Below are 8,913 nucleotides of genomic sequence, written 5' to 3'. Positions count from 1 at the left end.
GCACTGGGTGTTATGCACAAACAATGAATCATGGAACACTATATCTAAAACTAATGATGTAATGTATGGGGATTAACATAACAATAAAAAAATTTAAAAAAAAAAAACCAGTTAGCAACTTTAAAAAACAGTTACCTTTACTAAAGACTTAGATGGAGTAAAGGGTTTCCTAAAATGAATTACTAATTTCTTAACAGGTATACATTGACAAGTGTAACTCAACTATTTGCTTAATATGAACATTTCAGATTTGGTTACATTGGCCATTATGCACATGGAGAAAGTATTAACTACATGGAAATAAGTCACTCAAAGCACAATGCACCATATTGCAAGGCAGTCCATGTACCTCCAGTGACTACTAACCATGCTTGTGGAGAAACAAGAAGCTGCAACCAGACACAAGAAGCACCCACAAGTAAGAGATAACCATCAGCTGATGACGTGTATTCCCTAAAGAATCAACCCCATGTTCTAGCAGGCTTCTTCTATATAAAATTTAAAACTAAACATAACAGTCAATATTTTAAAATTATCTCCCATTTAAAAATAAATTATGGACCAATAATTGTAAAATTACTATAAATTGGCATGGATGTCCTTCTGGAGGAAATATTTAACCAAAAGAAAGAGAGAAAATGACACAATGAAAGAAAGAAGGGAGGGGGGAGGGAAAAAGGGAGAAAGGAAAGGGAGGGAGGGAGGAAGGGAGGAAGGAAGGAAGGAAAATAAAGAATAGAAAAAGATGATTTTTTTTAATTTTTAAAAGGTTGCTGAAGGAAGAAAGAGATAAATGCAGTTAGACTGAGTAAACCTTTTGTTTCCTATTTAAGCTGTCTCTCCTATCCTCCTTTCATTTCCTCATGAAACATCTTTTTTTAAGCTCAATTGATTTTCTTTCAGGAAATACGATCTTTTATGATTAGATACTTCTTAAAGTTCTTTACACTGAAGTAACCCCTAAACCATAAAGGTAAAAGGCTTGGTGACACTGTTCCTCATCAAAAATGGTGAACCCATAGGTTAAGGGTTATGACAAAGAGGGAAACATTCATGTAAATTCAGAAAACTTTTTTTTTTTAAGCTTGCATCCTGCCTTGTAGATAAACTGCAACCAAACTGGAGAATCAGTAACTAGCAAGCACTTTCTTTTGCATATAGTGACCTCCTCTCTTTGTATTACAGGAAAACATTTCCACCTAGAGTCCTTTCACAGAATATCTAGAAACCAAATGAAATCAACCATAATGACTACCAGAGCCAGATAATAATCAGTTTTTAATTGAAGCATCAAGCCAATTAATTTGTGACAACATCCTATCACTGCTTATTCTTGACATGAAGTTTCAGAGGACTCAAAACAGTTTTCAGATCCATGGCATCCAGGGAACATTTCACTGTTTGGTCTCTTAAAATCACATTTATCAGAGAGAAAAAAAAAAAAAATCTTTAGGGTCCTAAAACTGAATTTGAGGTTACAAACCAGCCTCACTAGTTTGATTCTATTAATTGTCAAGAAACAGATTTGTTATGCATCTTATACACAGATTGCTAATACTACTAGATCTTCCTTTGGCTTCAGAGGTCTCTTTCAGAATGAAAACTGAGCCCTTATTATGTATTTGTCTTGGTTAATTCAATTCAACAAATAAATAATTTGTGTCTATACATACAGATAACTATATTTAGATTAGTAACTATTATTTTGTCACAAAATTTCTACAACAGTTTATTTTAAGAACATAAGCCATCCTTTTTGAGATTTCAACAAGATATTTATTCTTGTCTCCTACACAGAGCTCTATCCAATGTAATACATTTAATGACAAACTTTATATAAATCTTCCCTGACATCATGCTATGTGTTATTCTGGAATGAAAAACATCAGTAAATTGGCCTGCTTCCATTTCCACTAAATTATACTTGTTATATAATATTAACTCACATATTTACCTTGATCAAAAATTATAGATGTCGTACACATACATGATAACCAAACTACTTCAGTCGTCATCAATAGGCAACCCCTTCCATTTAAATTCTTAGGGTGAAATACCTGACAGTACCTCACAAAACATTTTAGTTTTCAGCAGGAAGTGCTTCATTTCTTTTCTGCCTCACACTCTAACTGTATTGGAAGTAATGCAAGCTACAGGATGATGATGGTAGTAACTAAAGAACATCCCCTTCTTTTAAAATGCTAACCACTGCTTCATCTCTGAAAAAATATTTTGCACTTTCAGTATGTGGCCCAATATTTCACAAATGCTGGATCTCAGCTTTTATTCAGTATTCCTAGGATATTCCATGCCCCATCATATTTTCTGTCTTCCTTCACTATTATTCTGCAGGTTTAATATCACAAGTCATGTTTGTTAAGATCTTGCCACCTTTAGAAGACTGAAATTGCATTACTGAGTGTAAAATGACCACATATGGTATGCACAAACACAACGCAGCACAATGAAAATCACATACATTTCCTGCTGCCTGACAGACACGGTGTAATCATGCCAAGTACACACAATACCCACTCTTTTTTTTTCTTGTGGCCTAGACACAATCATCAAACATACTCTGTGCCCACCGTGCCCAAGGCAATATCTAGCAGAAATGATTTTTGTTGGTGGCTTGAGCAAGGATCATGTCAAAGAGAGTGTGAAATGTGAAATGAATCAGACTTCATCAAAAAATCTTTAACTCCAAGGCTATTTCCCAGCACCCCCCCCCCCCCAACACACACAAGCTTAACTTCACCCTCCTTCCTACCCTTCTGTTCTGGCCATGACTTCCCTCTCATTCTTCTCTCTCTCCCTCCAAGTCTTTCAGCAGCTTTGCTCTGTTCTCAGAGCCAATCCCTTGGGGAAAGAAATCAGTAAAATGCTAGATGGTGAGACCTCATCATCAGGTGAAAAGGACAGGGGAGGAAAAGAAGAGGGTGTGGTACTCTTTTCTTCACCACACCCCACCCCTGGAGTCGCGCACTCTAGTCCACTGCGGCTCAGGGGAGCACAGCGGGTCCCCTCGCTCACCTCGGAGCAGCCCGGCCCCAAAACCAGCCACCCGGCACTCTCTGCAGAAAACTTCCCTTAAAGCAGGCAAATATTCAGGAGAGAAGGATGAAATTAGAGATTAGTTCGAACACACATTCCATGGAGCTCCACGGAACAAGACTGAAAGGCACCTTTAGATATGGACCCTACAGACCCGCACCCTCCACTCCCTCCCACCTTGGGTGTTTGGCTGAGGAGGTACGGAGAACCGCGGGCCGAGAGTGGAGAAAGAGAACATTACCTCCCGGGACTGCCCTCAGGGTGCGGGCCAGGATCGCATTCCCGAAGTGGCTCCGACTCAGGGCACAGCTTTACGGAGCTCAGCCCGGATTCGGACCCGCGTCCCCCGCAGCTCTGCGCTCAGGCAGGAGGCGCACGGGGACTCCGGCTCACATCCCCCGCCCAAGCCGAGCTCGCTTCCCCCTGCCGCGCCGGCTCCGCCACCCCGCGGGCACGCTCGCACCCCGCGCTCGCCCCTCCGCCTCCCGGCGCCCCCACACCCACCCGCTCCGCGGCGCCCGCTGGGAGCCTCTAGCGGAGGCGAAGGGAACCGCAGCAGACCCTCGGCGCCTGGGCTCCGACGCCCGCTGCACGAAGCCAGCCAGGCGGCGGCGTGGGCTTCGCGTGCCCGGCAATCCGCCGGCCGGATGCCGCCGCCCCCACCTGCCCACCTGCGCCAGGCTCACCTGCCACCGCGTCCTAGCGGCGTTCGCCGATGCCCACAGCGCTCTGTGGCAACCAGGGGAAGGGTCTGCGGTGCTAGCGGGGTTTAAAAAAAAAAAAATCTCGCCAGAAACACACACATGAATCCACGGTATAAATCAGCCCGGACAGAAGACCCAGCTCGATACCTATTTCCAATAGGTTCCAAAAAGTGTGAGGTCAGGACATCAGAACACTCCCTTCGGTTGCTGCCTCCCACCTGGGCACCGTGGCACCGGCTACTCCCTGACTTGTCCGCTCCAAGCCATTGGCGCGAGCTGAGCAATCTCGTGGTGACGCCCGGAGAGATCATCCTAACTTAGCTTAACCCCACATCCCAGCCCCAACATCTTTTTTAAGTTATTCTTCCTGGCAGCGGTTTTGCTGCCTCTTACCTTGAGACGCTGTTAATTCTCGTTCATGTCCTTAAAATCCAAAGCCAAGGATGCGTTGCACACAAGTCCAAGCTTTTCCTTGACACCCCCTGCCTCAGCTCTGCCGGCTTTTCCTTCCAAAGGGATCAGGAGGTGATGGCGGTTTAAAAGCCCTCGCACTGGAGGCGCCTCTAAATCTTCACGCCCGTGCAAACGGAGACGGGGACAACCTTCCTGGCATCCGGAAGCCTCCCAGCCCCTGCTCGGTCAACTTGGCTTTCTATTTAATTTTCTTCTTTAACCCTACAGGCCCATCAGTCAGTCAGTTCCCGGCATCAGGCAGGGAAGAAGCTCCTATTCTCAGTCGTGGCCGCTCCTCTCTTCCCCTAGATAAAAACCCCTCCCCCTTTCCTCCCCTGAATTTGGAAAATCTTCTACCCTCTGCTCGGATTTAGGTGGGGACAAGGCTGAGAGGTGCTGGAAGAAGAGCCACTCCTAGGCACAGAATCAGAAATCCATCTCCCTGGGCAGCCCTTGGCGAAGGTGTCTGCTCTGAGGAAACTTTGAGGGGAGGCAGTGGCGACCGAGCAGGGCTGGGCGGGCGGCCGGCGGCCGGCGGCGAGCGCCAGGTGAGGAGGCTGCGAAGAGGGGGCTGCAAGGAGGAGGGACGCCAAGCAGGCGGCGGGTGCTGGGTCCCGGCGGCCGGGCTCGGCGCGCGGGCTGCGCACACACACACCCGCGCGCGCGCACAGCAACACACGCACGCCCAGCCCCGCGCCGGCAGCCCCAGGCCACTGGCGAGCGAGAAGTCCGGAGGTGCGAGGAGGGGCCAGGGCTCCCAGGATGCAGAAGACGGGAAGACTCAGTCACTCCTCACTAGTTAGTAGATTGCTGCTGGCAGGCAGTTCCTCAGTGCTAGTCCTCAAGTCCGTTCGGCCGTCTCTCGGGTCCCTGCCCTCTCTGGCATCTCGGCCCCCTGCCCTTTTCCTGGAGGCCAGTTACTCTCCGGGGTCCCTGCGTGAGGTCGCCGGACTAAGGATTAACCCTGTCCCCATCTCCATCCTCCAGAGCCACCTCCGCCCCTTTTACCGTAGAGCTTTGAAGTGGCTGCAGCAGCTAGCTAGGGAGTTGAGGGGCTCCCCGAGGTCCTTCGAATAGAGGAGCCAATACATCTTTTCCTGGAATACACAATCCCCTCTCGTTCTCCTTTTCCTGCCCACTCCCTCACATAACATTTCCCCCTGAAACTCAAGTAGGTTTTCTAAAAAGGAACTGCCTAGGGATTTGTGACGCCTAGCTTTTGGAACTGGGCTAATTTACTATGTACGCTTATATTGTAAACTGGACGGTAGCAGGTGAACGGTTCGGCGGGAGAAAGGGGAGGGATTAGGAGTCGGGAGACTCAGCCCCTTTAGCGCCATTTCCAAGGTTTTGCACCTTGAGAAGCTGTCCTGGTCTCTGTCTAGCTCCTGTCCCAACTTATTCCTCTCCCCCCGAGAACCAAGAGGGATCACTGGGTGCCGCCCAGCTGGGGAACCCCAAGCCGGAGAGACTCCTGTCTCAGAAGCGCCCCAGGCTCATTCACTGCTCCCGGCGAAGGAGACTCCTAGCGGGAGTTTGTCTTACCCGGACTGGGCTTCTGGAATTGCTCACCGAAAGTAAACTTTTACCCTCTGGTTTTTTTAAACCACGGTTCGCCTTTGTGCTCTGGAAGGTCTCTACACCAGCAGAGCATTATTCTGTCTTCCCAAGGGCTGGGGAGGCTGAGAACTGCTGTGGTTTTTTTCATTCGGGGCTTCGAGAATCTCTGCAGCTTGGGACCTGCCGGAAGAAAACACAAAGTTGAGCGGGGTGGAGACAGCGCGAGGTTCTTTTGCTCCCGTGCCGGGCGCGTCGCTCAGCCAAGGACTCCATTCAGATTGCTCTGTGGAACCAGGGCTCTTGACTGACTCTGGGAGTCCAATTCAAGTTGAAAGGCGGCGGACTTTGCCGGGAAGATAGTGAATGAACGCCGAACGTGCAGCTGCCGAGCCGCAAAAGTGGAACAAGTGGATGATTCGGTGCAAAAAAAGAAAAAGAAATTTGTGTTGATAGGAGCTCTAGCAGCACTACTCACAGCTCAGAAATCGATCCAGAGCATTCAAAGGTGAGCCTTGCCGCGCCCACGGTCTGTGGACCAATAGCTACCAATTTCAAGAATGAACATGCTTTGGATTCGGGGTGAGCCGACTCTGGAGGAAGCAGAGAGACCGAGAGGGGTTATCAGTTTTGGAGGGTGATGGATTGAGGCTGTCCCTTGGATCCAGGGAACCGCTGGCAACACCTTCCCGCTAACTTGCGACTGTGCAAATATAGATGCACGCTTGGGGAATCTGAGCGCTCGGGTCCGACGCGCCGGCTTTCCTGCTGATGCAGTTAAGAGAAGAGCTTGAAGCTAAACCGGGGAGCCTGCACGAGGGAGAAGTGAATAATGAATTTGGTGGTGAGATACTAAAGGATAAAGAGGCATTTCATTTCTGTGTGAATTAGTTTGCCAGGAGCGACTTTTTAGGTTTAATATTTCAAGATATATCATGGACACCGACTTTTTGCAGAATTTCAAGTGGAGGATGTTCCAGTGTTTTTGAATCTGGTATAAATCTATAAATTATCTGCTTGCCACAAGATTTGATGCTTCTTTGAATTTTGATTCTTATTCCTAATTAATAAGTACTAATTGACTGTTCCTGGTAATGAAGTGAAGTGGCAATAATAGTTATAATTATTTCCAACAAAAGGCCATCTAGCTTATGGTTTCTGTTTACATAAGCCTATTGATTAATAATAAAATATTGTGGCTGACGATTAGACAAGAATTACAGAACTGTAACGCAGAGACTCGCTTGGTGAAAGAAAATTCAGAACTGACTTCTCTTCAAAAAGATGCTGGCTTGTAATTCCTTTTCTGGTTGGTGTTGATGTGCAAACCACTGTCGACTACTAATGGCTCTCTTAATAAATAACCATAGGCCATTTACACATTTAATACCTGAAAAGGTGTCATATAGTTCTGGAAAATGTTGTGGAAAGTCACGTGCTAGCCACAGAGGAGTCTTTTTCACTCACCTTGAGCCTTTGGCTTATAAGATGTGTAGGCAGCAGTCGTAGTCAGCGGTATTATATTCTTGACATTTAAGCACCTTCATTGAAGTAAAAAAGCTTGTGCATTTATGGACCCTCTTCAGGAAGCACTTACTTCTCAAAAAAAATGCAGTTTCTTCAATGACTTGATTGTTGCAAAACCAAAGTCATATTTGTTATTTGTTATTCAAAGATAAGGGGATATGGGGATATGAATCACTCTTCCTCTCCCACTTTTCACACTTTGCTTCTATGAGGAAAAATAGTTGACCATCAACAGAAGAAGCAAATCTCAAGGTCAGAGGATTCACTCCATTTCCTATATCCTCAGATCAGTCTACATTATCAAGAAAAAATTATTGAGACTCAAGGTACTCCAAGAGCCTTCCAAATCCCACTACCAAATTAAAATAACTACTTCATTATTCTAGTGTTCTATATTTCCCTGTATTTTTTGACAAGTGAAAATTGAACTTGGTATATGGTATCTCTTTCAATGGAGACTTTCCTGAACCTTTTATTTCTTCAAGATAATTGCTGTGTAAAATATATTTTCAGAACACTTTTCTTCCTAGGAGATAGTGTTTAATCTACTGGTTTATTGCTTGTTATACATTAAAGTTACTCTTAGTTTACTGGCATGCCTTTCCCACTGTACTATGAGCTCTGGGAGCAAGGACGGTGTTGTATATGTTGCTGTTCCCCAACATCTAGTACAGAATATATCACAGAAGAGATGCACATAATAATGTTAGGGATGATAATGAAAGCTACCATTTACTGAGTAACTACTATGTGATGTGATTTTTGTACATTTTCTCAGTTGATCCTCTTCACAACCCTCTGACCTAAATTGTATATCCTCACATTATGGGGAAATTAATGCTTATGTAAATTTACCCAAGATCACAAAGCTATTTTCACAAATGAGTTGGTATTATGTTCTATATGTGCCTGACTCTGAAGCCTAAACTATTAACTACTTTGCTCTATTCAAATAGCCAGGCACCACATTTTCAATTTCCAAGGTTAAATGGAATTTATATATATTTAATGCCAAATAAAGAATATGTCAAATTTAGAATAAATTCTTTAGCACTTATGCAACCTAATCAATATCAAGTTAAGTGTAGGAACATTGAAAACAGTGTAGTTCTCATGTTAAAATATGGTGCTGTCTTCTAGGCATTATTATTGCCAAGAGACTGCCAAATGCTGAGTTGTAAGTTCTTTTGAAGGAAGGGGGATCGGGCCACCATGAATTTAAAGTTATAGAAAACTTTTCATTGTTTATTTCCATGTTGATATCCTTATGTTAAAAAAAGAAGGGAATGCTGTTATACGATTTCAGTTATACAAGATGAATAAGTTCTAGACATCTGCAATATTATGCCTATAGTTAATAATACTGTATTGTACACTTACAAATTTGAGAGTAGCTCTCCTATTAAGTGTTTTTACCCAATTAAAAAATAAAAATAACCTGAGAACACAGGGGACATTGAATATAGAAGGGCATCAGAACAAGTACAGAGATGTACTTGTCATTTCCGGAGGCTCACATTACAAAAACATTTCTTAAGTCTTGTATCACTACAGTACAGATACAGTATATCCATCCCACAGGAGACTATATTGCTATGGAAAAGAATAAGGAAGATTT

At 44.7% G+C, this 8,913-nt stretch overlaps 1 protein-coding gene across 8 annotated transcripts in view; it reads right to left on the bottom strand.

Annotated features, from left to right (window-relative positions):
* Positions 1-8,597, bottom strand: part of LINGO2 (leucine rich repeat and Ig domain containing 2) — a 1,236,800-nt gene extending 1,228,203 nt beyond the window's left edge. For 5 of the 8 annotated variants that reach the window (XR_004298032.1, XM_032393631.1, XM_032393627.1 and 2 more), the window contains exon 1: positions 3,296-3,541. The gene's annotated coding sequence lies outside the window, so the exon portion shown is untranslated. The other 3 variants (XM_032393628.1, XM_032393630.1, XM_032393626.1) reach the window with 3 other exon arrangements.
* Between the last annotated feature and the right edge of the window lie 316 nt (positions 8,598-8,913).

The sequence above is a fragment of the Phoca vitulina genome, unplaced genomic scaffold, assembly GCF_004348235.1.
Source record: "Phoca vitulina isolate PV1807 unplaced genomic scaffold, GSC_HSeal_1.0 scaffold75, whole genome shotgun sequence".
Lineage (NCBI taxonomy): Eukaryota > Metazoa > Chordata > Mammalia > Carnivora > Phocidae > Phoca > Phoca vitulina.
The sequence above is the reverse complement of the archived record's forward strand: the minus strand, read 5'-3'. Positions and strand labels throughout refer to the sequence as shown.